This window comes from Rhinolophus sinicus, chromosome 12 (assembly GCF_057876585.1).
Source record: "Rhinolophus sinicus isolate RSI-liver-muscle chromosome 12, RSI-T2T, whole genome shotgun sequence".
NCBI lineage: Eukaryota > Metazoa > Chordata > Mammalia > Chiroptera > Rhinolophidae > Rhinolophus > Rhinolophus sinicus.
This window is the reverse complement of record NC_142512.1, coordinates 51,651,794-51,677,511: the sequence shown is the minus strand read 5'-3', so window position 1 is coordinate 51,677,511 and position 25,718 is coordinate 51,651,794. Positions and strand designations below refer to the sequence as shown.

At 49.1% G+C, this 25,718-nt stretch overlaps 1 long non-coding RNA gene across 2 annotated transcripts in view; it reads left to right on the top strand.

Annotated features, from left to right (window-relative positions):
* Positions 1–2,967: 2,967 nt before the first annotated feature.
* LOC109451871 (uncharacterized) overlaps positions 2,968–25,718 on the top strand; it is a 64,893-nt gene continuing 42,142 nt past the window's right edge. For both annotated transcript variants that reach the window (XR_012492227.2, XR_016022988.1), the window contains exon 1: positions 2,968–3,354. This is a non-coding gene — a long non-coding RNA (uncharacterized LOC109451871). The remainder of the gene's footprint in view (positions 3,355–25,718) is intronic.

Genomic DNA, 25,718 nt, shown 5'->3' with positions numbered 1-25,718 from the left:
TGCTTTGGTTTCATACCATCTGAGCGCCTGGAACCTAGCAGATCCTTTAACAAAGGCTTGTTGAGTGACACTTGTGAAAAAGTGATCGAAGGAATACTCCCCTATTCTAATATCACCTTAAAAATTGCAAGCGTTCTTTCTGGATTGGGATCACTCTGCCCAGCTCTTTGGCCCTGGTTCTGTCCTTGTCCATTTCCGCCTGTCTCTTCTCTGTCCCTCTCGCTTTTCCTGCCTTTTCTCATTAAAAGCTAGAAGGGAAATACGCTACTCCAGTGCTCCAGCTGCCTCCCTCACTGCTGTTGAGCCCCAGAGGATAGTATTTAAATCCTGTTAAATAACCTGTTTCCATGGGCAGTCACAGCCAGGTTAGTAAATTTCCCACACGCTCACTCTTTAGACAAAACGGACATCCCAGGTCCACTGAAAATTGGCCATTGTCCTTTAATGCTGGAATTGAACAGAGCAAATGGTGGCACTTTAAAAGAAAGTTGTTCCATTCAGACAAAAAGTTCAGCCTGCCGCTCTGGAAATTTCCAGTTCACGGCCCATTTCTCTCCAGGTGTAAAGGAGAAAATAAATCCCTTTGCAAGGCAAGCGATTAATTTCAGCCAGCGTGATTGAGGCTCCTGCTGACGGCTGGCTTTCGGGTTCTTAATCAGTGGCCCTGGCCAGGTGGGGGGTCCCATTTCTGGAATTTCAAACTGGAAACTTCTCGGCTGGCCCATGACGTGGAGGTACAGAAGGAATATACCTCTTCTCACCCTCCCGAAGATGGAGAGGCAGTCAGTGGGAGAGGCTGGGCAGTGGGCAATTACTCATTTTTTCCTGAATCTTTGTGGCTTTGACCCTGGCTTTGTCAAGAACACACCACCACCACCACCACCACCACCACGGCCCTCTGAGGTACCACTGCGTGCATGGCTCCACATGATGGGGACAAAAGGAGGATGTATGGGCGTGCACGCACTGGTGAATTCAGTAGCATCTGTTATTGTTTCTGAGGGTGGCTCGGAAGATGTCCAGATGGTCAGGTCATTAGTGGATGGTCCTGGTCTTAGGCCACTAGTTTTCCTTATGTCCAGAAGTCCCCAGAAATGGCACCGCCTTCTCCCATTTGCCCAGAACCAATCACACTTTGTGAATCAGTCACCTAGTGCTGTGTAACAAATGATCCCAAACTTGGTGACTATTGACTCAGCCTTGATTCTGCAGGTTGCCAATTTAGGCTCCGCTGGCCTGGGGCTTCTACTGATGTGGGCCAGGCTCAGTAGCTGAGCTGCTTAGGCAGCGGTCTATTGTCTGGGACGGCTCCACGACATCAGCTCAATGACTGGGGGCCCTCGCCATGTGTGTCTCACCTTCCATGGGCTAGTTCAAGCTTACCCACAGGTGGTCTCAGTGTTCAGAGAGCAAGAGCAGAAGCTTCATGGCCTTAGAACTGAGCATTGTCACTTCTACCACATTCTGTTGGCCACAGCAGGACACAAAGTCAGTTGGGATTCAAAGGGTGGTGTAGTGAGTTCAATAGAGTCCCTCCAAAATGCATGTCCACCTGAAACTTGAGAATGTGACCTTATTTGGAAATAATGTCTCTGCAAATGTAATGTGATTGAGATCATCCAAATAAGATCATCCTGGATTTAAAATGAGCTCTAAACCCAACGACCGGTGTTCTTATAAGAAGAGAAGGCACAGGGGCAGAGGGATACAGTGGGAAAGACACGTGAAATCAGAGGCAGCTACAAGCCCCCAAATGCCAAGGATGGACAGCAGCTCCCAGAAGCTGGGAGGGAGGCCTGGAATGGATTCTCCCCAAGAACCTCGGGAGGGAACACGGCCCTGCCAACACCTTGATTTCAGACTGCTAGCCTCCACAACTGGGAGAGAACACACTCTGTTGTTAAGCCCCCCGGGTTGTGTGAATCTGTCTCAGCAGCCCTGGGAGACTCATCCAGGTGGGAGACAGACATCTCTTGAAGGGAGAAGCTGCAAGTCACATTGCAAAGGGTGAGAATACAGGAAGGAGGGGAGAAAGGCAGCCACGTCTGCCATCTTGCACCTCGGCTTACCAATCCCCACTCTGTTCCTGGCAGGTAGCTTAAAACCGAGGAGCAGCCGCAGGATGCCAGACGCCAGACATTCCCTCCACCAAGCGGGTGTTATTCTGCCCCAGGCTCCAGAGGGAGTGCGTCCGTGAGTGCTGACGCTCCGCAACACCTCCGGCTGCACGTCTGCCTCCATCTCAGACGGGGTTGAGGAAGGCATCCAGCCAGCACATTGAGGCCAAACGCGTGGTGGGGCCAGCCCTGTGCCTCTGGGGCATCTTCCGGGGCAAGTGGCCTGAGAGGAGCAGACCAGACCCAAGTCCGTCCCTGTGCACAGGAAAGGAGCATGACGTTGGATTGGCTGACATCATGCTGGAAAGGAGTCTGGCAGAGGCTTCTTCTCATTCCACAGACACTTCAGAAAGAAGCCTGCTCTCCTGGGAGCTCAGCCTGTAGTGCCCGTGGCGTTATCCCACATGCTGCTAAATACCCACCTGGCGTCCAGGCTCGGCGTGATGCACAGGGGGCCAGGCGACTGACCCCTGCCCTGGAGAGCCAGCCCTGCCTGTCACGGAGGCTGTTGAGACGGGCTGGGGCACGGGCACACCAGGGACTGACAGACCATTCAGGGGCCCCTGTGTGACCCGCATCCAGGATGCCTCCTGCAGGAACTGTGTCTTCCCTTCCTCCTTCCAGGTCCTGAAAACTTGTCCTGAGTCAGGCAGGGAGTTTCAGTGTTAGAGTGATGAACAAGATAGACAGGAAGCCTGCTTCTGGGAGCTTGCACACCCGTAAGGGGAATGGATAAGTAAACAACAACAATGCAACCTAATGATGGCTGGTAAAGGTGCCAAAGAGAAGAAAGGTGCTGTGGGAGAGGGTCCCTGGGGTGCAGGCAGGTTGGGGTGGGGGGAGTTGGTATTTGAGCTGAGACTTGAGGAACAGGGGTAGACAGGGTTAAATAATGTCCTCCAAAATTCACATTCTTCCCGGAACCTCAGAATGCGGTCTTATTTGGTAAGGTCACTGCAGGCGGAATAAGTTAAGATGTGGTCATACTGGAGTAGGATAGGCCCTTAATCTAGTACGACTGGCGTCCTTATAAGAGAAGGAAAAGAGACACAGGCATGCACAGAGGGGAGACGGCCGTGTGACACCGGAGGCAGAGACTGCAGTGGTGCAGCCACAAGCCAAGGAGTGCCAGCAACGACCAGAAGCTGGACGAGGCACGGAAGGATCCTCCCCTAGAGCCTTCAGCGGGAGGATATTCCCGACGACACCTCGACTTCAGACTTCTGGCCTCGGAACTGTGAGTGAATAAATTCTGTTGTTTTAAGCCTCCCAAATTCTGTTTGTTACAGCAGCCACAGGAAACTTATACAAGGGGGAGGAGCATTCTAGGCCGAGAGTGGAGATAGTGTAGATGCCTTTGGGCAAAAGCTGCTGGGCTATTGGAGCAGGAGAAACGAAGCTGGGAGGGAGGGGGTCAGTGAGCAGAGGAGATGGGCCAGGGCCGTGGTTGGTGCCTACGGAGCTGCAGAGTCCGCGGGCCACGGGAATGATCTGTATTTCTTTCTCAGAACAACAGGGTGTCATCAAAGAATTTTAAAAGAAGGAAGGAAGAAACATGATTTGAAGTACATGTTTAAAGATTACATCAGCTTCTCTGTGAAGAGTAGATTTGAAAGAGGCAAGAGGTGGGCCAGGACAGCCACTTTGGAAAATGTCTGGAGTTCCTCAAATCATTAAAAAAGTTGCCATATGGCCCAACGATTCCACTGCTAGGTGTATGCCCAGATAATGGAAAATATATGTCTACACAAACACCTGGACGTGGATGTTTATAGAGGCATTATTTACAATGGCCAAAAGGTAGAAACAACACAAATGTCCATTAACTACTAAAGGATAAACAAAATGTGGTATAGCCATGCGATGGAATGCAATTTGGCCATAACAAGGAATGGAAGAACTGAGACATAACACAGCACGAACAAAGCTTGGTAACACCAGGCTAAATGAAAGAAGCCAGTCACAAAAACACCACGTATTGTATGATTCCATTTATAGGAAATGTCCAGACTAGGCAAATCCATAGAGACAGAAAGTAGATTAGTGGTTGTTTAGGGCTGGGGAATAAAGTTGGCCGGCGGTTGGTGTGACATCTAAAGGGTACATGGTTTCTTTTGGAGGTGATGAAACTGTTCTAAAACGGACTGTGGTGATGGTTGCGCATACATATGAAGATACTAGAAACCACTGACTTGTCTGCTTTGAAAGGGTGGATTATAGGGTATGTGAGTTATATCTCAAAAAAAAAAAATGTTCTGGAAATAGGTGGTGGTGATTTTTGCCCTTTGTGAATGTACTTAATGCCACTGAATTACACATTCAGAAACGATGAAAATGGTAAATTTTGTGTTATGTATATTCTACCACAAGAAAGATACATTTTGAAAAGTGAATGGGAAGTGAGAGCGTGGAGACGGTGCGTATAGGCCGCCCGTTTTCAGAAGTTACGCCATGAAAGGAAGCAGAGAAGGAAAGCAGTAGTGTGGAGGAGGAGGTGGCAGGGAAGGATTCCAAAAGAACCTGTGCCCCCAGAGAAAGAATGAGTCATCAGAGTAGGAGACAGGAAGAGCAAGGTCCCTGGTCGTCTGCAGACAGGGGACTCAGCGCAAGGGGGTGGGGTCTTTAATAGAGAAAGATGTAAATAGGGCAGTTGTGGGCCTGGGGGAGGAAAATGAGGGGGTGTCTGTGAGAACTGTTCTATGTACTCAGTGCAGAAAGAGGCAATGTCATCAGGCAAGCCTGGAGATGGGGACAGGGTGGCCAGTTAAGGGAGAAAGAGGGCATGAAGCCAAGAGAGGGACAGATCCCTAAAGGAGAGGAGGTCATTTCTGCCCAGAGTCACCTTCATTATTCGTTTATGCATCTCAAGGTATCTGGAAACACAAAGGGGAACCCCCCCAATAACTCAGAGTAGACCCAGAGTTGGGGGAAGAGGCACCCCAGGGCACAACATTTAAGGAGGCACTTCATCTCAGGGGCGTGTAAGGGAGGGGCAGCCACTGAAAGGGAGGGGCCTCCTTAAATGCTGTGCCCTGGGCGTCTCCTAGCCTCCCCCTAGTTCCCAGCGTCCATCCTTGCTGGCAGCCTCCCCAGGCTTCTCCAGCCAGCTGTGACCAACCTGCATTTGACATTTGGGCTCTTATTTTCACACGGGGGCTACTGATGAATTTCTTTTCCAAATTGAAGCTCCAGAGGGAAGGAGTTGGTTTCTCTGTCCTCCAGATGTGCTGGCAGCAAGGCAGGACCACTGGGGACTCTGGTCCACAGATCATTAGCTCAGGAACTTCCAGCCCCCTTAATTGAAGCAGGACACTTTGCTTCAATTTTTTCTTTCTCCCACTGACGACATCCTCTGCATTTTTCTTCCTCACGCCCTGCCCCCTGCAGACTCCCTCTTGTGCTTTGATCCTTTGGGCACAATTGTGAGATTTCCAGAAACCTCTCCTTTCATTACGCCAGGTTCAGCCTCCTCATTCAGGACCCCACTGAGCTTGGGCCACCCTCCCCCTCCCAGCACACACCCTGCTGACGCCCACAAGCCAGCTCTGCTCTAAACTGGAGGTCCTTAGGCTCAGCACTATGGGCATTTGGGGCCGAGTCATAGTTGTGGGGGGCTGTCCTGTGCATGGTAGGGTGTTTAGCAGGCAGCACCCCTGGCCTCTACCACCTGACTCCAGTAGCATCTTTCCCCAGCTGAGACAACCAGGAATGTCTCCAGATCATTGCCTCTGGTCTCCAGGAACCATTGCCGGGAAGAAGGCCTTGACCTCCAAATTCTCCCTGCCCTGCCTCAGCCGGATGAGCTCACTCCCTTCTTTGAGCTATGGTAGCGTTTATTTCCCAAGTTCCTTTACACTAATTGCTTCATTTACATACACCTGCTCTCCTCCTGGGTGTCTCAACCCTCCCTGGACAGAGCCTGACTGCTGCAGGCTGGACTGCTTTCTGCCAAGTGCCATATGCCCCCTTCCCTCTTCACCTTTAGCGCAGAGCTTGCCTGGCAGTGTGGGTTGACCAAATCGTGTGGGATTTGCGCCCTGAAGGGTCCCAGCTGATACCCGTTCTCTGGCTTCCTGTTTTCCTGGGTAAAAGCCAGGTGGTTCTCAAACTTTGAAGCAGCAGCTTTCAACCCTCCCTGGATGCACATGTTGATCACTTTTTAAAAATATTAATGCCTGGGGCACCGGTTGGCTCAGTTGGTTAGAACTCGGTGCTCTTGACAGCAAGGCTGCCAGTTCCAGCCCCACATGGGCCACTCTGAGCTGCACCCTCCACAACTAGACTGAAACAACGACTTGACTTGGAGCTGATGGGTCCTGGAAAAACACTTAAAATAAATAGGCGTTTAAAATATATATGTATACATTAAATATATATATATATATATATATATATATATATATATATATATATATATATATATATAGAGAGAGAGAGAGAGAGAGAGAGAGAGAGAGAGAGAGAGAGAGAGAGAGTCCCAGAGAGCAGTTTCTAGGCTCTTGGCCTCACGTGGAAAGGTGGTGGCTCGGTTATTAGATGGCCATCAGGTGTAATCAGATGGCCATCCGCTGTGGCTGGGTGGCCATCAGCTGTAACCAGTTAGCCATTAGCCACTAATATAATTGCCGTGGCTACGCCGGCAGGTGGGTTGGTTGGCAGAGAAACGCACAGCGGATTGCGGCTGGCGAGTGCAGTTAGCAAGCGGATTGTGGATTGCGGATCGTGTGGCTCCTGCTTCCTGTGTCTCCAACCCAGCCGCCAGCGAGAATATAGTGGTATGACTCCCCTGTCTATGGCTCCATCAGTGTTCCTTTTTGGCCTCACCATGTCATGTTCTTGAGCCAAGACCCTGCATGACAATATATATATATTAACGCCCGATGCCCGGCCTGGATACTGATTTACTGGGTCTGGGGTGAGGCTGTGGCATGCGACCCTAACGTGCATCCAGGGTGAGAACCACTGCTCACAGTGGGTAAGAGTTCCCTGGGGGGCTGTTTGAGAATCAGGTTCCTGCCTGCCAGAGGTTCTGCTTCTAGAAGGAAGTCTTGGGTGGGGCTCAGGAATTTCCCCCAAACTGCCCACAAAGGGCCCTGCTGCAGGGAGCTCGAGGAACATGCTATTTGAGGTATGGCCTTGGTACTCTCTGCCCTTTACTTTCATTGTCACAGTTCCCCAGACCTGCAGCACACTTCTGGGACATGGTCTGAAATTGGGGCGCCCTTTGTGCCTGTGTGAGTCTTGTAAGGGGTATGCAAGGGGAGATGCTGAAATGAGGATGGAGGGGCCATGCCTGCTCACCCAGTTGGGTGAGTGAGAGTCCAGCTTGGGGTTGGCCCTGGAAGGCTGAGGAGTGGGCAGGTGGGCGCTGGGGGTCCTCTCTGCTCAGGCTACTCCCCTCTCTTGCCGTAAGCACCACCAGAGCCACCCAGGGATTCTGCCTTCAATCCCTGGATCTCTGAGGAGGGCGGGGAGAGGGGATGCTGGGCCAGGAGGCCAGGGAGGTGGGGCCTGAGCTGACTCCTCCCTGTCCCCATGACCACCCTGCGTAAGGTCTTGTTGAAACTAGAAGATGCCAAACTGATTCCTCAGAGTCTGCGCCCCTCACCTGGGCCCCACAGAGAAGGTGAAGAAGAGGCCAGGAGGCCCATCCTGCGGGAAGTGCAGGACATGGGTGCCCTGGCAGCCCTGTCACCTTGAAGTGTCCATACTGTCACGTCAGAGAGAAACAGACAGAACCCCTAACCGGACAGGAGACGACAGGTGCGATGATAGGGTCACTTCAGATCATTTTTGCATCTGTCTCGTCACCCAGGTCCCAGCTGTGTGATTCTGTCGTGGGTAATGGCATGTGCAGGAGGCAGTCCTGGAGACTACCATCTTCATCCCCTTTGCCCTGGGGCAGCTACTCCTTCCCTACCCCACCCCCACCAGTTCTTTCCTTGTCCCAGAGGCTAGACTTGGAGCCAGGATGGTGACCAGAAACCCAGGCCACCTGACCTCTTACAGCCACAACAATAAGGAGAGCCAGTCACAATATCAGTAGAATCTCCTCTTTCGGGTGAGGAAACAGAGCCCCAAGGCTAGTTGGTGGGCAAGCTGGAGCCAGAATCCAGCCTCTGACCCCAAACTGCTGTGCCAGCTGTGTGCTCAAGCTCCATCCTCACCTCAGAGACAGGATGCAGTCCTAGCCGCCGTGGGCGGTGGTTCCGATTGCTTAGATTTGAGTCCAGGCCATCCTGTGCGTTGCAGGATGTTCACCAGCATCCTTGGCCACCACCCACTAGATGCCAGCAGCCCTCCTTCTGGGGATGTGACAACCAAGAATGTCTCCAGACATTTCCAGATGTCCCCTGGGGAGAGGAAGAATCACCCCAGGTTTTACAGGCTCTGGCTTTGGGATCCTTACTGGGAGGGACATAAGGAGGTGAACCTCTAGATTAACATAGAAAACTCCTTAACTGGCCTTGTCCTAGGTTCACTCTGACATCACTGTCATGAGGCTAGAGCTGAGGAAAAAAGCCATATCTTCTCAATTAAGAGAAGACCCTACCACATTTCTGGAGACCTAGACCCACTCCTGGACCTGAGTCCAGCTCCTCTCCTCCTCTCCTTAGCTTCTGAGCATACCTTCCCGCTTGGTCTCCTGCCAGGTGGCAGACAGGAAACCACCAGGCTTGGGGGCCAGAAAACACAGGTTTAAATTCCACCCACCAGCTGTGTGACCTTGAAGCAGTTTCATAACCTCTCTGAGCCTGTTCCCTCATCTACAAAAGAAAGCTCATAATACCTGGGGCGTTCCAAGATCAAAGAAAATGTTTGTGAAGCTCCAGGCACAGAGCTCAATATCTTGCAGCTATTATGTTTTATTACAACCCACTCTGAGCAAATCCCTGACCCCTGGAACCCTTATTTGTCCCCACCAGGGCCACAGAAAAAATAGCTGACTCACCCGAGGGGGCAGAGAGAGCTCGGAGAGAAGACTGTGAGTAAAGAGCGTGGCGTGTAGTGGAGGCATGTCTGAGAAGAGGGCCTTTTCATGTTTTCATGAGTAATTAAAAAATGGTGTTTGGTCTCCCGTGGAACCATGGTGAAAGAGCTGTCACAAAATTAGCTTCAAAGGTGGCGTCATTCTCCAGACATTTGCTCCCGACTCGGCTTCACAGCATTTAAATCCCCATTAAGGAGCCGCTGTGGCTGCAGGCAAGGCTGGGCCCACTCTCTCCTTGAAAGAGATCAACTCCTCTCTCAGAAATTTGATTTTAATTGTGATTGTTCTTATTCATCTTGAAATTCATTTGAGGCCATAAATCCACTCATCCTGCCTCACTCTCTTAATTCTATGAGGATTGAAGTGATGGGAAAAAATATGAATCATGTCTCTGAATATAGGTAAAGGAGCTGCAGTTTTGAATTCAGGCAAAAGTTGGCTCGTGCAAGGAAGGGTCCTGGAAATTGTGTTTTAGGGGGTTCAGCTCAGCGCTAAAGTTCTCCTATGGGCTCAGTAACTCCTTTCAGATACTGCTGAGGTTTTAAAAGAAGCATAATTCTGCCCTTGAGGAGCTTACAATCTAAAGGTTTTAGGGAATGGAGGATGAGCCATTCTCCAACTCCACACAGAGCAACGCAGGAGAGAATGTTCCAGAGATCAGTGAGTTCAGTGGAAGAAACTTTGTTCCTACAAATTTCAGACCCAGCAGAGTCTGGCCTGAAATGTCCTTCCCCACACCCACCTACTCCTTTATTTTCAAGAATAACTCCTCTTTATTCTTCAAAACCCCAAGGAAGTGCTACGCCTCTGGGAAGGCTTCCAGGAATACCTCCAAAGCATGAGTTAACCTTCCCCTCCGTCCTGCATTGACTTATGGGAGCTGCTTGCGTCTGTTGCTCTATTCATTTGCGTTTCTTAAGGAGTTTTGTCTCCCATGTACCTTTGGCGTTTATCTGGCAATTGAATTTGGCTATCGGGTCACGGTAAAGATGGAAACCTGGCCCCATGGCTTTGGGAGGTCCCTGCATCCTCTTGGAGTTTCGGAATTGCTCCTTCTCCACGAGATGAATACTTGGCCATTTAGCGAGGAAAGGGAAAGGATAATTTCCTGACTTTAATATGCAAACTGAGATTTTTCTCAGCGGTTCATGATCAAAGGGCTGCCCAGCCTTGCTCGGCCCAGTCATGGGAGGGTTCTGTAGCTCCCAGGTTCCGTAAATGGCTTTAAACATTGCGATAACCCAGGCCTCCATAATTAAATTTTACACATTAATCTGAATGAGAGCTCTCTGAAGTGCTTCGTTTGAGCCCTGCAGGGCTAATTTGGTAAAGACACAGTTAGGGGGCAGCCTCTGAGGAAAATGGAAATTGAATGGGAGCCACTTGCGGGTTGGGCACTGAAAGCGGCCTTATGCTAATGAGGGTGCCCTGCTGACCTTGAAGGGCATTGTGGGAACACCCTCTGAACTGTCAGTGGGTTGTCATCCCTCAAGGTCTTTCACTGGATTAGCCGCCATATTGCCAGGACCACATGCAGCCTGCCAGCAGGACAGTTGTAATTGGTTCAGGCTGATCTGATGACTCACTGTACCCTAATATCAGAATGAGTGGGAGCAACGCCAGTGAGCTCTGTCACCTGGGCTCTGAAAGTGTTGACTATGTTAAGAGTCTGTTGAGTGGGGTTGTCCAAGGTGCCCACCATGATTAAACCAAGTCTACCTAGGTTTATGTTGTGGACACCTCTAATTTTAGAACGTTCTTTGGTTCTACTCTCACCCTACAACTCCTTCCTTGAAACTTAGAAGAGTGAAACCGTCAGCGCCAGGGCGGGATATGCTGACATTGCTTTTGGACTATTCTTTAAGGAAACCTAGAGGGGTAGGCCTTCCTTAAGACGCGCTGTTTGGTAAGGTCTGTTAGGGAAGAGGTAGAAAGGCCTATAATTTTTGAGCATCAGGCTAAGCCTTCTCCAACTTTCACATGTGCATGAGTGACCTGGGTGTCTTGTTCATGCAGCTCCTGTGTCAGTAGACATGGGGGCGGGGGGCAAGGTTCTACATTTCTAGTGAGCGCCTCGGTCAAGTGCCATACTTGAGAAGCAAGAAGGTCCATGCACATCCTCTCAGCCCACCCTCACGGCAACCTTGCGAAGAGGGAATGGGGACTAGTGTTTCATAAGGGCTTATTATGCGCCAAGTAGGGTGCTCACCTATGCCAGTGGACCCACTCTGGACTTTCAGTGGGCAAACTGGGACCAATTGGTCACTCCATAGAGTAAAATTTAGTGTTCATTGCCTCTTAGCAAATGGGAGAACTGAGGCCTACAGAGGTTAAGGGGAGAGAAGCCCAAGGGAAGAGAGGATTGTGGCCTCAGAAGGGCACACCCACCTTTCAGTAGTTCTGTGTTGGGAAGGAGGGGGCCCTTTTGTGTTATTCTTCCCACATTTGGAAATGGAGTGTTACAGGTGACCTCTGACCCCCAGGTGCTAGGGAAGATGCATTGCTATGGAGTCTGGGTTGGTGTTGAGGCTGGTGGTGGGAAGGTACACGCTTGTTCCACTGGAGAATATTGGGCCTCATCCTTACCCCCAAATTCACTGCCCGTAAGAATCCTTCATGGAGCTGGTTCACACCCAGATTCCCAGAGTCTGGAGTGGGCTGGAGGTCTAGAAGTCAAGCGCAGCGGCTTCATTCTGATACTCATGGGACCTTCACGTAGATGGCACATGGACCTCTCTTGGGAAAACCCTGCCCCACATGTCCAGATGAAGAGAGATGGATATCTAATGCTGCCATATGGGCCAAAGGGACCTTAGAAACCCTAACAATCAGAGAGCCGAGCCTTCATTGACTTTAATTATAAATGACGCTGTGCAGCTGAGGCCTTCTCAGACACTTGTCCTCCCAAAACCCTTGGATATCAACTCACATTTCGGGACATCACAGAACAAACTGATTACACCTGTTTGGGTAAAGAGGCAGTAAGTTTTTTTAAGCGTCATACTGTGGGACAAACTAGATGCCCAGCCTGTGAAACCTCATTATTCCTCCATCAACCCAAATAGCTAGACACAATTATTATGCCCATTGCGGAGCTGAGCAAATGCAAACTCAGCAACATGAACCAACGTATTCGAAGCTGCATGTGTACGAGCAGCAAGGACTAAAATCCTCTCACCCACGTTCTTTCCATGATGTCTCTTGGCTCTAAAATATCACTGTATGGATTTACCACAAACACTTCAGCATATTTGTCCAGACTAGTTAAATCTAGCCCCCGCAGGAGTGCCCAGGGCAGGGAAGGACACCACATATGTTTGTATCCACACATTCATGTGTCCATTCAACAAATACTGCCACTAAGCCCCATGCTAGGCATGGGGACATCTCAGCGAGGACGACAAGCCCAGGTCCTCCCCTGGCCTCCCGATGCCACTCACTGCCTGTGCCTGGTGTAAATGATGAACTCCCACATGGCACCGAGGACTTGCCCAAACACTGTGCTAAGAAGGGAGTTGACCGACGTCCAGCCTGGCTTCCACCTGCACGGGTCGATGTTCCCACAGGTCACCCCAGCGCCCGTGTTGAGTTTCTGCTCAAGAAAATGCAATTCTGCCAAACTTTGTTCCCCTTTATCCTTTCCAAATAGGCCCCTTTTGTTCCCTCTCTGTTCAACCCAAAGGGTCGTTTGTCTTAGTTGAAATCCTTGGTCGTCTTGGTTAGAGTTGAATACAGTTTATAGTGGAGACTGTCTCCCCTCCTGCAGCTGTCTGAATAAAATCTGTCTCTCTACCTTTAATGAGTGTCCCATGGTATGTTCCTTTGACACTGGCTTCTTGAGAACATAGACATGGAGTCAGAGACGTCTCCAGACAGTAGATACGGATCTTGGACTCCACGTGAAGGTGTTTGAACCTCATCCTGAAGCCAGTGAGGGAATCATTTTGCTTGTGAAACCATGTGGAACAAGTTAACATTCTCTTACTTGAGAATTCTGAATATTCACAAGAGCCAGCAGGCCCCCCCAGTCTTCTCTGCTCTGGGTTAAACACTCTGGTTTCCAACAATTCTTCAAACGACATGGTCAGAGCCCTTCCCCATCCTGGTTGTCCTTTCTGGATGCACTAGGATTGGTAAAACCCTTCACTCCCTGGTGTTGAAAACACATGCGTTCCTGAAAACAGCTGTAGTGAACATTGGCCTTTTTTTTTTTTTTTTTTTTTTAGCTGTCCAGAGCATGTACAACCTTCCTAAGTAACAAGTATTTCCAGTTGTGAGTCTCAGTGGGTGGCAGGTGACCAAATGTCCCATTCTCCACCCCGGAAGTAGGGTGAGCACACAGGGCTAGGGTCAAGCCCTTCAACACTCTCAGAGAGAACTTGAGTTTTAAGGAAGTGACATAGCTCATGGGGGCGGGTGAGTGGTCACTGCAGTAGCAATGGCTGATGGAGTCGTGGGGCTGGGATGGTAAGTGATGGCCATGCAGCAGTAGCGCCCTGGCCATTTTGTCTACCTGCCCTCCTTTGGTCCCTCATTTTCCCAGCCTGGTTCTCACCCTTCCCATTAACTCCATGAGCCTTCAGCTTTCTTTGCAAAGCAATCTCTTTCTGCAGAAGTTAGCCAGGGCTGGCTTCTGGGCTTGCTACTGAGAACCCATTCAATGCACCAAAAAGGTTCCTGTGGGTGAATACCACCATAGCAACATCAGAATTTTCAGATGACCGTGGCATGGGAGGAACTGAGGCAATAGGTAAAGGACCACCCCAAGGATACTTGTGATTTGCTGTTGCCAAAGAAAGCCTGCAGGTGGGGAGCTTAAGAAGCTGATGGAGGTAACTTGGCCGAAGAAGAAGGGGTCAGCATTGACCATACAGGGAGGGGATAACAGGTAGACAGAAAGTGGTACCTAGGAAGCTTCTGGGCAGCTGGGCCTTCCCCAGAGTGACAGCTGTGCCAGATGGAACATTCCATTGTTGGGGTAGTTGTGGTGATGGTTTAATTAAATCATTCCTGTGTTTTCTCTTTCTCCTTAGGATGGTAGGAGGATTAGCTTTTCTCCCTGTTTCTAATGTTGGTTAAATATCGACAGGGACTCAGAGGAAAGCTATGAGCAAAATGCTATCATCATATCTCATAGAATCTAAGACACTGCCAATTGTAAGGTGCATCATTATTTTATGTACCAAGAAAGGAAAAAAACAACACTGCCAAATAAATTGTGACATTGATTGTAAAATTCGTCCTATTCTGGAAATATTAAAATATGAAAAAACTCGGTCTTAGAATCAATACAATATGGTAATACCAGTAAAATACTAATCTTAGCTCTTATTTATGAAGCCCGATGCCAAGCTCTTTGCTTCTGTTTTTCATTGAATCCCTCAGGAGCTCTACGTGGCAGATGCTATTATGATTCAGCAAAAGTGAGGCTTAAGAATTGAAATAAATTGGTCCCCCAGCCAAAAAATGATAGGTGTTGAATCTTGGGCTCTCTGGCTTCTTTGGGGTGAGTTGGAGGAAAGGTCAGAGCCAAGAAAGGAAGAACCTTGTCTGATCATATATTGCTAGAAACATAGATGCTCAATAAATAATTGAAGGGAACAGTTGGTCCAAAGAGGTAAAAGACATTCATTTGATTTTTGATGGTGGCACAAACCCTGCTTTCCTCTACTGTTCACTCCCTCGAAAAATCTGGATACAATCTAATACATAAACACATTTTCCTTGTGGAAAACTAAGGCCCTGTGGTTAAGGCTAAAGTCCCTTTGTCCACTTACCTTAATCAGTCACCTCACCCACCTCTAGCCAGAGGTCAACAATACAGCCATTTTGGTTACATCCTTCTGGATGTTTCTGTGCCTTTATATACCAATGTGGAAATGTGTATATTTGCATGTATCTGGAGAGCATATGGCATCGTACTGCGGGGTTTCCCCATTCAGTTTTTTAAAATTAACTTTATTGAGATAATTTGCATAAAGCTAAATGTATTCAGTTTGATCAGTTTTGACAAATATATACATCCATGAAACCACAACTCCGAAAATCAAACAATACAAAGTTTCCTTGTGACTATTGGTATTCAATCCCCTCTCCCATGACAAACCCCAGGCGACCTCTGATCTGATTTCTGTCACCACAAATAGTTTTGTCTTTTGTAGAATTTCGTATAAATAGAATCATACAACATTGTACTCTTTGGCAGCTTTCACTCACAATGTGTTTGAGGTTCATAACATGTTTGTGCGTATCCGCAATTTATTCTGAGTATTGAATATGCCACAATTCATTTATTCTGTTGTTGGAGTTTGGGTCATTTCTAGTTTGGGACTTTTATAAATGAAGCTATTATGAACCTAAGCACACAAGTCTTTGTATGGGCATATGTTTTTATCTCTCTTAGGTACATAAATAGAAGTGCAATTGTTGGGTTATGCGTTAAGCCTCTGTTTGGCTTCATCAGAAACTGCCAGATTGTTTCCCGAAGTAGTTGGTCCATTTTACACTCCCACCAGCAACGAGTGAGCGTTCCAGTTGCTCCACATTCCCACCAATACTTGGTATGGTGACACTTTAATTTTAGCTATTCTAGTAGGTGTGTATAGTGGTATCACATTGTGGTTTTAGTTTGCAATTCTGTGATACAAATAATGTTGAGCAGCTATCTTTTCCTGTGCTTTTTTTATTTTGGTGAAGTGCCTATTTAAATCTTTACCCCTTTTTCTATTGGATGGTCTTATTATTGAATTGTAAGCATTCTTTATATATTCTGGATACTAGCCTTTTGTCAGGTATGTGTGTTGTGACTGTTTTCTCCCAGCCTGTGGCTTACGTTTTCATTTTCTTGATGGTGTTTTGAAGAGCAGAATTTCAAAATTTTTGTGAAGTACAACTTACCGATTTTATTCATGCTTTTTGTGCCCTAAGGTAATTTTACTTATAATAAGGTTACAGAAGTTCCTTCTATGTTTTATTCCAGAAGTGTTATAATTTTTGATTTTACGCTCTGATCTCTAATGCATGGCACTGGTTATGCTGATCTGCCTCCCCTCCCCCGCCCCCAGGGCACGAACAACCTCAATGCTCTTAGGTGAGGTGGGGATAGAGAAGAGCTAGTAGTCTAAGTATGGAGTCTTCTAGGTGGATACAAGAAAGAACGCCACCCCTTTTCTCCCCCCTCCCAACTCCCGCCCCTCCTCACTGTTGAATTTCCACCCATCCTTCAGAGCCTGCCTTTTTAAATTTATTGTATTTTTTTTAATTGGGGAATATTGGGGGACAGTGTGTTTCTCCAGGGTCCATCAGCTCCAAGTCACTGTCCTTCAATCTAGTTGTGGGGGGCACAACTCAGCTCCAAGTCCACTCGCTGTTTTCAATCTTTAGTTGCAGGGGGTGCAGCCCACCATCCCATGTGGGAATTGAACCAGCAGCCTTATTGTTAAGAGCTCGCGCTCTAACCCACTGAACCATCTGGCCGCCTCAGAGCCTGCGGTTTTAGTGAACCCACCATTGACCACCATGTGTAATAGCGAGCTTGCCCACCTCAGTACAGTTCTAGCCTTTGCCATCTGCGTTGCTCAATTGGCATCAGGCAGATTGCACCTTTATAGTATTAGCTTTTTATGTGCAATCACTTGAATTTATGTGATTAAATTAAAGGAAGTGATGTATGGGTGCACACCTTTATCCAGCGCTTTCCACACACTACCCTAATTGCCCGGTGGCTTGCGTGTCTCCCACACGAAGCTGTGAGTTCCTTGCATAGAGACATCGTCTGTCACCCCTGTATCTCCAGTGCCCAGCACCCACCCCGTAGGTGCCCGATGACATTTGGCTGCATAAATATCTGAAAGCATTTTTTAAATGGTAGAGCACTAAATACTCTTGCCGTGTGGTGGTGACGAGTTTTGATGATGCTGTTTACAAGTTATCTCCCCAGCAAGGGCTGCATTTTCTCCTTCCGTGATCTCATCAGAAGATGCAACCAGCTGCTTATGTGCCTCGTGGGCAATGCCTATACCTGCCAATTAATTTTAAGGAGATTGGGTGGCCTCCACCTGCCCTTGGCATATCTCTTAGAACAGGCGGCTAGAGCTCTGAGCAGATATATGGAGACGAGAAGGGTCCTGCTGTGTGCTGCCACTTTGCAGCTGGGTAACCTGGGCAGGTCCCTGTCCTCTCTGAGCCTGCTTTCTCATTTGCAACATGAGAAGCTGGGCAACTTGATCCCGAGGTGCCCTGAACAACCGCCCGTCTCAAAATGGGGTAGTGTCACCGGCAGGACCAGGGCGAGCTGGGGTGTCAGATAGATGCTCGCAAACTGCACCTCTTCCACCAGAAGTCTGGGGAGAGGGAGGGAAGGGCTGGGGATCAGTAATCGACAACAGCGCGGCTGTGACAGGAGGAAGCTCAGAGCAGAACCAATCTCCCTTTCACATTCGAGGCTGGCAGTGTGTGCCTTGGATAAAGTTCAGGTAATTGTGCCTCCGGCTTGCCTCCTCCCCTCCCCCGCCTCTAGCCTGCTCCCTCCACACTGACAGGCTTATAATAACCGGGTGCTCTTGCTTATACTGATCAGCTCCCGCTTCCTGAAAGGAACGTTGCAATTAGCAGTGCTCACCCTGCAATAAAGCCTTTAATATCCACTTTCATGGTTCATATTACAGTCATTCAGGCCTGTCCCCTTACACACAGCCTGTCAGGCAGCAGGGCTGGGCGCCCAAGAGGGAGCTGCCCCACTGAATGGCTCGGCAAACAATTGCTCCAAAGGCCCAGCAAACGGGGCCAGGCAGCTGGGGAATGGTGCTGGGAAATGAGAAGGGATATTTCTTCCTTCCATGGCTCCAGAGGGCCAACGAGGGGGGCAGGAGGGAGAAGGAGGGGTCAGCCTTCCACCAGTCCTCCGAGCTTCCCAGGGATGAACTTTTCCCAGAGCCACCTTTATTCCACTGCTGGAAATATGTAAAGAGAAGCAAGAAGGTGGAGGAGATATTGGGGCTAAATGGAAGATTCTGGAATCTTCCAGAATGTTTGTGGAATGTCTGTGTCTGGGCACAACTGCTGGAGCGGGTCACAGACCTTGGATGGGCGAGGCCATCCGTGAATGGTGGCCGTGGGTGCGTGTGTGTGCTGAACTGGGAAATGGCTTCAGTGGGAGCCTGTGACCGCTCACCCCTGAGCGGTGCCCATCCTGGGAAGTACCTGGCCTGCTCTGGAAGAACATCTTTCCTACGGGGTGGCAAGGTTGTGACCAGTCTCTCACGTAGTCATTAATTTTCCAACATTTAATGAGCGCTATGTGCCAAGGGCTAAGATATGAACTGTGATCGAAAAATACGGTGAATGTTTAAATAAAAAATTTATTACAGTAAAAGACGCATTGCCATTAATCCCCCTCAAAATACTCCCTCTCGCTTTGAACGCGCTTATCCCATCGTTCTGGCCACTTCCTGAAGAAGCTCTGGAAGTCCTCTTTCGTGAGTGTCTTTACTTCATCCTCTGTCCTGACAACGCTCCCTGTCACACATGGCTTCTGGTACGGCAGTTTCTGTAAAATAAAAACATTAAAGTGTGTTGTCATCCACCTTATTCACCGGATCTGGCACCGTGCAACTTCTGGCTCTTCCCCAAAGTCAAAATGACCATGAAAGGTAAACGTGTTAAATTGACTCGGGATTATTAAGGCAGACACAACAGCACAACTAAAGACACTCACGAAAGAGGACTTCCAGAGCTGCTTCAGAAAGTGGCAAGAACGATGGGATAAGTGTGTTTAAAGCGAGGGGGAGTATTTTGAGGGGCATTAATGGCAATGTGTCTTTTATTGTAATAGATTTTTAAAATATATTTTTTGATCACACCTCGTAAGTAAAATATAGACCTCACCTTCAAGGAATCAGACAAAAAATAAAAAATAATTGTGATATATATGGTGGGGATGCTAGAGGCAGGCACGGGAGTCGCCCCAGGGAGGGAGAAGGGCACCGGAGGGCTTCCTAGGGGAAGAGCTGTCACATGCAGCAGACTGTTTTCCCAAAGTGACCACAACCACGTTTTCGTTCCACATGCTCTCTCACAATGTTGCCACTCTCTTATTAAAGGTGGCATCTATGTCTGCCCCCTTCCCTTGAACCAGGGCAGGCCCTTGGAACAACCTTGGTGAAGAGAATGTAGCAGAAATGGTGCTACATGACTTCCAAGGTTAGGTTTAAAGACGCCAATGCAGCTTCTGCTGATTTCTCTTTTGGGGATGCTTATGCGTGACATGGCTGCCATGTTGGGAGGAAGCCCAGGCCACATGGAGAGGCTGACAGCGCAGCTCAGGTCCCAGCTGACAGCCAGCAGCAGCTCTCAGACGTAGGAGGGAGAGCGCTCAAGGTGACCCCAGCCCCAGCCACCCCTGACTGCGACCATTTGAGAGACCACAAACAAGAACTGCCTATCGGAGTCCTGTCAAGCCCAGCACCGTGAGGTATAGTCATGAAATAATTGTTGTGATTTTAAGTCACTACTTAAATGAGTCATTTCACAGCAATGGATAACCAGAGGACTGATCCTTAGGGTAGAACAGAGGCTGACCACATGGTAGATGAATGGTGTTCCCGGCAAAAGGAACAACACAGGCAAGACACAAAAGTAGGAGGCAGATCTTTATGGACAGAGACCCGCAGGAGCTGGTATCACCATGGGTGCCTGGTGGGGAGGGGGCTGGAAGGAGGGAGAGGCATGCAAGATTGGACAGCACGGGGATGGAACTTTGTCCTGTATGTCATGGGGAGTTATTGAGGTTTTCAAGCAGAGGGACACGATCATCTTTAGATCCTAGGAAGAGGACCAGGAGCAACGTGGACAGTAGAATGGAGGCAGATGAGGCTTATCATTCAACCGATACCTATTGCCATCCACCCAAGTGCCACCCTCTCTACTCCATGAATCCATTCAAGAAGGGAAGGCAGTGACAGTGAAAATAGAAGAGAGACTCCCAGGATATTTAAGGTATAAGATCAATTTTATGGCCAAATAAATATGAGAGATGAAGGAAAAGAGGGATTCTGGAAAGCCCCTTCGGTTTCTGAATTGTGGGAGTAGGGAGATAGATGCCAGTCCCTGAAATAGAAAACAGGAGGGGAAGGAGGTTTAGGGAGGAAGATGAAGGGTTCAATCTGGGGCACTGTGATTTTTAAGTAGATAAAGATATTCCACAGGCATCTGAATTTACATATTCTGGACCTCGGAAGAAACGGCTGGGCTTTAAATACAGATGAGATTTAGCTGTAACATGAAGACATGGACGTTCCCATAAAACGGGAAGAGAAAAGGGACAAGGAGAAAATCCTGGAGGGAGCCCATGTTTGAGGGTGGAGAGGGGAAGAGGGGCAAGAGGAAGAGATGAGGAGAAACAAGGGGAGATGGGAGTAGGGCCAGAAGCCCAGGATGGAGACTGTGCAGGCGGAAAGGGTCAGGGACACTCGCTGCGCATACGGTGACAAGAGTGGCTTCCGGTTCCCCCTGTGTGTGAGCATCTGGAGGGGTGGCAGGTGCTGTGGGGACGGGGAGGAGACAGGTGTTCGTCTTCTGGAAAGAATAGATCGGACATCTATCTATGGGGCAGGTGGTCCCAACTGTGGAGGAAAAAGGCTAATGTGAGGCTCAGGTTCACCTCTTGTCCAAAGTAGTTGGTGTGTAGAATGTGAGGCAGCAGAGAGGCAAAGGACTTTTGATCTTTGCTGCAAAAAGCTAGGACCCAGGGGCCTATGTTCTCACCCTTCTTCCCCACGAAAGCCGCCAAAGCACCCGCAAGGCTTAAGTTTCTCCCCACGAGGCTGTTCTTGGTCGAGGGCTGACTGCTTCCGCTCCTGTACGACTCCCGCCTCATCCATCCTTCTTCCTCTAGCACAGGATTGCTTCCGCTTCTGCTGCAGCCATTTCCTCTCAGCCTTCTCAGGCCATCAGGGGGCTCCAAGCCACAACCCTTGCTCCTCAATCTGTCACCAGCTCACAGAGGCACCCAGGAGTGGTTGGCGGTGGGTTCAGGAAGGCAGGGAAGGGAATGGGAAGAGGACGTTTGTTTGAAGAGGTTTCGGAAAGCAGGGGGCAGGAGAGAAAGGGCATCAGGAACGAAAAGCCGCAGTGCTCTCGCAGGACACCCCTCCACCTGCCCCCTCCCCCACCCTGCCAGCCCGCCTCCTACCTGCCTGCTTTCTCCAGCACCTCCGCACCAAACTGCATTAAGGGAAGCCAGGCAGGTGCTTAGCGCCTCTAATGTGTTCCATTACAAATGCTCCACAATAAGGTAATTATGTTAGAAAATAATAAACGTGTCAGTCTTTCCGGAAATATTTTTACTTCTAGTGAGGGGAAAACAGCACTATTGTTTCTCAAGTGCATCTCTGCTCCTCTACATATTAATTAACTGTGCTCTGGCTCCACTACCTCGCGGCATTTGTATTATTCATAAATGTCTGGGGGCTGCAGTAACTTATGTACTCCCCTCCTCTGCTCGGAATCATTTTTTAATTTCAAGTTCTTTTTTGACTAATTGCACTTGTGGTTTGTGCCTTTGGTACCAGAGCACCATTCTCTGGCTGTCTCCCCAAGCTCCCTCCTTCTCCCTCTGCTTCTTCTAGGGTCTCTGGCTTTCAAGATTCTTGCTGGGTCCAAAAAAGAGGCAGATTTGGGCTTTGGCTGGGGAGCGAGCGTGGCTTTAAGAAATCCTGGGGAGTTGTGTTTGCTCTCCGCTGACACTGGTCTCTAACTTTCTTCCTCCCCACCTTCACCCTCCCTCTCTACCCCTTTCAAGGACTCTTTCCACAATTATTCTGCCCCGCTCAGTATTTCTTGATTTTGCACTTTTAAAAAAGTCAATAGACTTGATTATTTGAGCAGTTTTAGGTTTACAGAAAAATCGAGTGCAAAGTACAGAGATTTTCCCTCCATCCCCCACCTCCACCCCAATTTTCCCCTCTTATTAACACATTGCATTAGTGTAGTATATTTGTTTTAATTGATAAGCCAATGTTGATACATGATGATTAAATAAAGTCCATAGTTTTCATTGGGGTTCACTCTTAGTGCTGTACATTCTATGGGTTTTGACACACACGGTTCGTGCATCCACCATTGCAATAACATACAGAATAGTTTCACTGCCCTAAAAGGACCCGGGTTCCACCTGTTCACTCCAGTGAGTCAGGGTAGTGACCTGAAACAGACATTGCTTTCCGGGATTGTAAAGCCTTTATATTCTGGGCAACTTCTCTAAGGCTTCTTCAGTTCTCCCACTACCATATTTGTTTCCACATAAGGAATTAAGTTCTGGACGATCCCATATCGAAGGGACACGTGGAGAAGAATAGGGTCCTTTGTCCCCATGGCACTGTCCTTCTCCCGAGTTGGAGTGTCTGGGTGAGGGTTCTCCCGTCCATGGAGACTGTATTAAACGTGGTGAGACTCCACCAGGGACAGCCTCTGGCTGAGCAGTCCTTGCAGATGTGCCATCCTTAGCCCCAGCGTGCACAGCTCTGGCTGCCTTGCTGAAGCATGGCACCAGTTGGTGCCCACCTCCTCTGGGCCCCTGGCCAGTCCCAGATTAACACCCTCCAGTTCAGCCTGGCTGACTCCTCTACAGTCGGTTCTATGGAAGGAGGTTGGGGAAGTAGGGATGTGAGCAGCTGTGGCCCGCCTGAGAGCCCCCCACCCCCACTCCACTCACTAGCAAGGCAAGGGGTGAGGTATTCTGCCCTGCTCTGCCCCCCAGTTTGCCCCTGGTTATAATCTGGGTGCTCCACTATCACTGAGCATGTGTGCTAAGGTTCAAGTGTCATTTGCATCTGCTTTTCCACCCCCCCCCCTCCATGGCTTCTTGCCCAGCTGCCCATATAGGAGTAGAACCCCATTCCCAGGGCAGGTGGACAGGGACCCGAGTGGATGAGTGATCACCCTGCAGTAGGCATGGCCGCTGTGCTGTGGAGGACAGCCCCTCCGCTTTGAAGCCACAGATTGCTGGACTCAAATCTGACTCAGCGACTTATAGGCTTTGTGGATTTCAGGCAATTTTGATTCCTCAAGCTCAGTGTTCTCATCTGGAAAGTGGGAGTAGCCGACTGGCCTTGTAAGAATGCTTTGAAGATAAAACAGGATACTGTTTGTAAAGGGTGTCCTCTCTTAATCATGTCGTCTTTGTGTTTCTCATGTATTTCATTGAGCAATAGAGTTTTGCAGCTCTCTCCAATTGCTTATCCAAAAAATATTTATCAGATGGTTATGCGACAGCAGGCCACACTCTGGGCACTGGAATTATACCCATGAGAAAGACAGGCATGTTTCCTGCCCACGTAGAAATTACAGTGTGCTGAGGAAGACCGATGTTAAGTCGTTTTAATAAAGAACAACAGTTAGCATCACTGAGCACGCGGCTGTAAGTCTGGTCCAGCCAATCAGGAAAGGCTTCTCGGAGGAGGCGGCACCTGAGGGAAGACTAAAGCCAGATGAACCTGTGGGTGTTGTCCTTTGGCTGCAGGCACGAGTTTCATCCACATCAGAGTCACCAGCTGACCTCTGCTTGTTTATGAATGTAGCCAGACCTCACTTTATCCCCAAAGGATCCCTGGCACTTACACTAATTCCCCAAAGCAGAAAAGTGTAATCAAAAATTGAGACCAAGTTAAATAGAGAAACCTAAGTTCAAAGGTAAAGGCGATATGCAGCTGCTGGGTGGAGCTACTTATAAATCCTAAGAAGTCCTAGGGGCCTCTGGGCTCCCTACCTTGGCTCTTAGCAGAGGCGGGGGTGCTGTGGCTGTGAGTGGATGGCATTTGGGGCCATGGCAGACCATGAATGCCGGGATCCTCCCTTTAACCTGTTGCCCAATCCAGGAGGCCCTAAGGGAGGAGATGCACAGGAAGACACGGCCAGAGGAGGAAACAAAATGATGATATTAGCTTGCATCCCAGGGCAGAGGAAGGGAGCAAACCAGTTGAACCAGGCAGAGTCTCTCTTTCTTAAACTAATTAAGCTGCAGGCCTACGGGTCACCTCTGTCTATTTCCTTCTCCAGGGCGGGAGTGTCAGACTTCTTACTGTGATGGGAGGAGAGGTGGGTTCTGCACATGCTCAGTAGCATCAGGGACCAGAGGGGAGCCAGCAGGAGGGAGAGGTGAGCGTGACATCCACCTCTGGCTCTGGGGGAGAAGGTGCCCACACTGGCCCTCCCGGTGCAGTCACAGGGAAGGGAGGGTGGCAGGTGATCCACACCTGCAAGCACATCCTCTAAATACAGAAACTTGACCCAGGAGAGGAAGGAAAAAGGAGAAGGGGCTTTGAATTCCTTATTATGGGGACAACAGCCACCGCCAACAGGGCAACTCTGCTTTTATTGGCTTTATACTCTGGGGTTGCTAGAGAGTTCCTTAAGATCTCATTTTAAAAGGGTTTCCTCAGCCGAAACAACTAAAACAGAATGAAAACAAAACCCTCCAAAGTACCGAAGCCAGCGGTAGAGAGAGTGAACCACACGCTGTTCAAATGAGTCTCTGTGAATATCGTCTCTCCCAGCCCAGCTCTGATAAGAGTTGAGCAGCAGACAGTTCAGACGTCTGTCCTCTGGGGTGTGGATTTCCTGTTGCTGACTAAGGGTGATTGAGATGCTTTGAACAGCCCACCGGGGGGAAAATACAGAACAAACCCACGTACTAACATTTTGAGAAAAATCGATAAAGGAGGTGTTAGGCTTGGTATTTACGATGGGTTGAACTGTGTCCCCTCAATAGATATGCTGCGGTCTGCGACTGTGACCTTATTTGGAAGTAGGGTCTTTGCATGTGGAATTAAGTTAAAATCAGGTCATGCTAGATTAAGGTGGGCCCTAATCCAATGACTGGTGTCTTTATAAGAAGGACATTTGGACACAGACACACACAGAGAGGAGAAGAATGTGTGAAGATGGAGACAGAGGTGGGAGTAATGCTGCTACTCCAAGGAATACCTGAGGCCACCAGCAGCTGGAAGAGGCGAGGAAGGAGTCTCCCCTTTGTGGCTTTGATGGGAACACGGCCCTGTGACACCTTGTACTTCTAGCCTCCAGAACTGTGAAACCCTAAGTTTCTGTTGGTTTAAGCTACCTAGTTTGTGGCACTTCGTTATGGCAGGCCTTGGACACGAATATGGTATCCTTTGGTGAGAAGTAATGCTCCCAGACAAAAATGTCACCTGAAGAGGTAGAATCCCACGGAAACAGAAGTATCTACAGAAGCAGGAACTCCACAGGCAGGGTCAGAATTTTTCCTAAGGACAATCAGTGCTATCTGTAGTCATTGGGGCTAATTCCAAATATTTGGGCTCTTGTTCCTTCTAGGAACTTGGTAGGAGCGCGTGTCCCATCCTGTCAGGTCTTGTCACATGACTGGCTTTGGGTACTGAAACGCCAGCAGAAGTGACATCTGTCATTTGGGGGCAGAACATTTCAGCACTAGCGTGTGCTTGGTGAGGTTCTCTTCCCCTCTGCTGTGAGGACTGCCATGTTTCACACGTGGGTGCCCTGGCAGCCTGGCTCGTGGATTGGGGTGGTGACAATGTGTGCTGAGCCCCAGCTTGGCTACACGGGCGTGTGAACTA